The sequence below is a fragment of the Nipponia nippon genome, unplaced genomic scaffold (assembly GCF_047370975.1).
Source record: "Nipponia nippon isolate SJK-2023a ecotype South Korea unplaced genomic scaffold, ASM4737097v1 scaffold_8, whole genome shotgun sequence".
Classification (NCBI taxonomy): domain Eukaryota; kingdom Metazoa; phylum Chordata; class Aves; order Pelecaniformes; family Threskiornithidae; genus Nipponia; species Nipponia nippon.
This window is the reverse complement of record NW_028262402.1, coordinates 15,151,278-15,157,260: the sequence shown is the minus strand read 5'-3', so window position 1 is coordinate 15,157,260 and position 5,983 is coordinate 15,151,278.

Below are 5,983 nucleotides of genomic sequence, written 5' to 3'. Positions count from 1 at the left end.
ATGCTCACAGTACAAGAGAAGGACATCGACTGGCGACTGGCCACATACACTCAGTACATGGAAGGATATTTTTCAAAGAATTCAGTATGCAAGGTATTCTTACCACTTGTCACTAATGGTCAGCTAGCCTCCTGTGGACTTCAGTTCAAATTGTAGCAAATTATTATGGTGAAAGACTATCCTCCTGCTTGCTCAGAGGGTAGATCTGTAAAGGATGAAGGAGTGAATTGCACTGCTGACTAATGAGCCTGCTAGCCAGTAACATCAAGGTTTCTAGCAGAGTCTCCATATGCACTTTACCCGTGCCATTTACAAAAAGGAAAGCTAATACTAAAGCATAATTCTAAGTATCTCAGACAGCCTATCACGATGCTCCAAAGCATCCAGCTATTAAATGAGACAAAACTGGGGGGTTTTGGTCAAAGATAAGGATGCTCAGTAGCAGATTTAGGTCTTAGGACTTGACCTGCAGAGGTGCAGGAGCAACATCAGCTGTCTATCCCCGAAATCAGTTCTCAGAGGAGGCAGCTGTAGCCAACGTAAAACGGTTGACATCTTCAGCTCCAGAAGAAAACCACCGCACCTGGACAGCTTCACATGGATCCAGCTTCGCGAGGCTGACCGGTGGGTAGAGCTGTAGGTCACGGGAGAAGGTGAGCCAACCCTTGCTGAGCGCACAGCTGCCGTGCCTGTAGCCAGCACCTGAGCAGTCAAATTTACAACCAGCTTCACTGCCTCCACCTTGCGCTGCAGCCATTTTCAAGGATGTTTTTTCCTCTCCAAGCTCCGGCCTGTCGCGTACTCCTAAAGCCCCGGCCACGGAGAGTTGCCAGAGCACCGACCGGGGCGGGCGGCCTTTGCACGGGGCCCGCGAGGTGGCCACGCCGGGGCACCCAAGGCCCCGGCTGCGGTAGGGACGTGTTTCACCTGGCGAGGGACGTTCGGTGAGGGAAGGAAAAGCCTCCCCTGGGCACGCAGGCAGCAGCCTCACCTCTGCAGTCCGTGAACTTCATCGATCCGAGGTAAGGGCGGGCTCCCGGCTCCCCTCGGCTCCCTCACGCCCCCGCCCCGGCCGCGCCGGCCGGCCGCCAGGTGGCACCGCGCCGCTGCTCTCCGGCCGGAGCGGCGGTGGGGCCGGGGCTGTGGGCGGCGGGGTCAGGGCGGCGGGGGTCGGGGCGGGCCTGCCGCGGCCCTCTGTGAGGGAGGGGGAGAAGCTCGCCCTTACGCCGGCGAGCGTGGCGGGAAGAACCCACGGCGGGCTTGCCTCGCCGGAAAGCCCTGAAGCGCTCCCCGGCACCGGCGGCGGGGGGGGGCCGCCATGTTGTGAGCGCGGAGCTGGCGGCCGGTGCGCGGGGCTGGGCCGGGCCGGGGGTGCCCCGGGCCTGGCGGGGGCCTGCGGGAGCCCGCGCCCCTCCGCCGGCAGGCAGAAAACCGGCTGTGCCCGTCGGTGCAGCGCGTGTGGTAGCAGCAGCGCCCGGTGAAGCGGGATTTCAAAAAGATGCAGAACTCGTGTTAATAGGAGAGAAAAGAGAAAGAGGGTAAGATTCAGGAACTCTGAAGTACGCGGGTATTTATAAATAAATAAAAAAAAGGATTTCACTTTCTTTTACAAGGAGCCTTTAATTTGCAAACTGTGTCACTTCCTTCTTGCAGTAGTGAAAATTTCCCTTGCTATAATGCAATCCCCGTTGTGTTTTTGGAAGTGCTGATTCTGATGCGATGCCAGGAAAAACAGGCTATTAACGGAGAAAGCTCTGTTCCTGGGCCGCACCTTCGAAGGACGTCGTGTCCAGGGACACCGTGCACAGGCAGAAAAGCAGCGAAAGGCGTGGGGAGGCTCTGGCAGCCGTGCAGCGGTTACATGTGTTTCTGTAAACTTGGTGCTGTGGCGCGGTGATTATTTCTGATACGCTTATTTACCACTTCAAGGCTAGGATTCGGGAAATACAATTTAATCCAGATTTTCAGAATGTGGAAAGTATCCAAAGCGTTATGATACAAACAGCTTAATATGCTGCAATTTCATGACACTATGGCGATTTAGCTGCCTTTTTTCGTCCAGAGAGGACAGGAATACAGTATCAGACAGCCAACTCATGTGCTACGTCACAACATAAAGAGGATTACGCATACGGATTACAGCTCTTACTGTACCACAGAAATATCTAACACAAGCAGTTTATATCAGAATGAGAACTGCTATTGAAGAACCAAGTGTTTGGATAATTCTGTGACTATCGTATGGGTCATGTCTGCAAAAACTGAAATGCAACATGGAGAGGAAGTCCGTGAAGCGTTTGGCCACATGGATATGTGTATTGCTGAGCTAGCAAAGGCAATAACAATAGTGCATGATGTCACTCCTTATCTCTTAAGGCCGTTGCTACAGTCCACTGCTGCAGTTGCTGTGGGAGCCGGACATATGGTTAAAACCCATAAAGGTAATAGTCTATAAGGTCAACAGACATATGGGTGACAGGCCAAAAAGTTAATGTGCTGAGAAGTCTGTAGACTAGAAAGCTGGAAATAAGTATCTGGTGTATCCAAGAAGGGAGAAAGGCTCTTCTAGAAAGAGTGGTGAAGAGTTTATTTCAAAAATATTTTTGTCTGGTGTTTTTTTTAATGCAGAGCGAAGCTTGTATGTAATTCTTCAGCTGAGTAAATGTCATTAAAGCAACAACACAACTTAAATCTTCTAAAAAGTGAGAGAGGGCTAGAAATCATTTATGTGTTAGTAGGACTTAACTCTTCCTTAGACCAGTGAATACTTACACTGTTGCCAGCTTTCTGACGTACTGACTTCTGGATACTCCAAAGCATTTGCCTTAGGAGAATGCAAGCACATGGTGAAAACATCTGTATTCAGAAGTGTGGAGGCTACTGTGTAAAATAGGAGTGTGCACACTAGTATTAGGTATTTAGAAAATTTTTAAGTCCGCCAGTGTTTCAATGCTCAAAATAGATTTTTCAAGTAGAGATAGGGTGTTAAACCTGGACGTTGTTAAATAGTACTTGACTCTGATTAATGGTAATTCTTGCAGTTACAGGCCCCATTTGCAATTAGCAGGTAGTGTGGGTAGCTGGCAGAATTTATTTGGTTTCTACTGCTGGCTGGTGTGCTGGCTTCGTTTGGAAATAATGCCAGAAAATGCTAAAGATGCTGTATTGCAACAGTAAAGAGGATTCTGAGGAGACTGCTGCCTGCTTACTTGTCTTTGACTTCTGTCAGAGCGATGGAGTCCTGGATCCCAAACTATACTTCTTTTCCCGCTGTCAGCACATATTTCTGTTCGAGTGCATTGTCCAACAGTGTTAAAATCTTCCAGCCTGTTTGTCTTTACATTCCCTTTAATTCCCTTTTGTCCTCCTTGTAACTCCTCTGTCATCTTCTTACCTGCAGAACTCTGCAACCAGTCTTGCCACTCAGAGTAAGAATAGAAACAGATCACCTTGAAATGACTCCTCAGCCCTTTAAGAATCCAGTTTGAAACCACCTCTTTCTTTTAAAAATCTATACAGATTTTCTGCAGTTTACCACTCGGATATAGCCCCTAACTTGTCTCTCCACCATCACTTCCTTTTTTTTTTTTTCTTTTTAAACCTGCTTCCTTTCTTTTTTCCTTTGCAGACTGTGCAAGCCGTTAATGTCAACGTTTTCTTCTCTGTGTTTCCTGCCATCTGTATCTTGCTAACTTCCCCCTTTCTTTCAAACTACGTTGTTTGCCGTACCTCCTTTTCCCATGGCAGTGCCAGTAATTGCTCTTTCTCCCTCGATTCTGTCTGATAGAATAATTTATTCACTAAATTATATTTTTGTGTAATTTCTGCAATATATACCTTATACTGACTTTCATTACTATATTCAGTGTGGTGTGTTTTCTCCTCACAGATGATAAACAGAGGGAGAGGCAAAACATGTTAATTACAAGCAGCCAGGGCTTTGTGGCTGAGGAACGGTTTACCGAAGTGGCTGACAGATGGCTCTGCGCTGTACTCTGTTTATTTCATAGTTATCAAAGCTCTTCCATACCATCCATATCTTCCAGAAGTTGTCTTGTTAGTGGGAGCAGGGGTCAGGTAACAGCTATGGTGCCCTGCACTGACACCATTCCAAAGGTCATACTTCACAGTCTGCGAATTTCTGCTATCAGTAAGGGACAAATGGGTAGGAATTACGAAGAGTCAAGAAGGCCACAGAGTGCCATCCTAAGAGCTTAACAATGTGTTCCTAATTTTCCCATGGGTATTTAGTCTCCCGTTGTTCTCTTGACCAAATATCCCAACTAGGACCGTGTCCGCTCAAGATAACACAGCAAGTTTTTCCACAGAGATCCTTCAAGGGTAAGTTATTTTCTGAGCATTTTAGTGAGGAACAAAATGAAACAGAATGGTCTTCCCGGAAAATGGAAAACCACTTTGCAAGAATACTGTTCAAAATAAAATAGCATTGTAAGTTATGCTTTTCCTATATTTTGGTGACATTTTGTGCTACATGGTATCCTAATCTTAGATGCAGTGCTGCCTTTGAAAGAAAGCACACCAGCAGCAGTTCTGTTTTGCTACAGATTTGGTCTAACAAATTCTTGGTTCCCAAAACATAAAAAAGTCTTTTCTTACATCTGTGCTCCTTTCATCATGCAAACACGCTCCTACTGATATAGTTACAGTTAATTCCCTCTGAATAATACTGCTGTATGCAGGAATAGTGGCACGACACTCAAGCTAATAGGCTACCCATATTCTCAGCTTCACAAAAACATGAGGAATGATAGATTTTTACAGCTGTTGCTGTTGGCATCGTTTCTGCAAAGTGAACATTACATCTTTTAATATTGTGAGGGTTTTTAATGGGACTTGTTTCAGGACTTCATATTTGGTTTCTTAAATAAGTTGTCCTTGCATTATAGGCAGACACTAAGGAGAGAGAAGTGATGAAAAAAGCATCATCTACGATTTGCTGCTGGAAAGGAGTATCTTGGTTTTAGTGTTTGTATCCGTGAATAGGGATGTCCTTGTGACTCAGCACTGTTTTCACTGACTTCACTGCAGGGAATTACTACAAAATTTTAAGGAGCATGTGTGAAACAAGTATGTTTACCAGAAATAGGACGGTAATTTTTTTAAACCTACAACAAATGCAAACTTTACCTTGTCCCTAATCTACTGTAAATCTTAATTATATGAAGATTCATAGGTCACATTTCTAATAAAAGAAAAATTGTTTGGGAAAGGTTTAGTTTAATCAAGAAAAGGAGCTGGGTGCTAGCGTACTTTACAAGGTCATTAGCTTTCCAAAAAGTTTTTAGAGCAATTTTAAGTAATTCCATTCCTTTTCTCAGATGGCCTTGCAAAATAGCTTCAAAAGGATTATTTCCCTTTGGTTTTCATGAAAATTATGCAAATCTCAAAATATGTAGAACCTAGGCAAAAGAATCTATAAAACACATGGAGTACTGTCATCATTTTAACTGGCAGAAAGAGGTGTGCATGGGTTGGCCTGTGCTATTTAGGCCTTCAGAAGATAGGAGGGAAAGGGTAATAACACTTGAAATTTAGACTTTTGACTACTTTCACACAGAGTTGCGGGAAGATCGGATGGTGCCCTAAGGTGGGAGATTTCTTTCTTTGTTAATTTTATTTATGTGTGTCTATCATACCAGTCTGTCATCTAATCAGCATATTCCAAAAATCTATAGGAATGAAACATAGAAAGCGAATTGTTTGTCTTTCAAATGGTTTTCTTTTGTTACACCATCTAGTAAGACTCATCAGCTTGTAGAGAGGTTGTGAAGTACGTTTTTCAAACATTTATGATATGTAACCAAATTGAATGTGTTGAAAAGGAAAAAAAAATTTTAATGTCAGTAAACAAACTGACTTTATAACCTTGCTATATTCGAAAGGTTATATGAACTTTGAAGAAAAGCTAAGGTATACTTTTGCTGTAATGTATTACAGAGGTGCCCTGGCTAGCTTTGTGTGA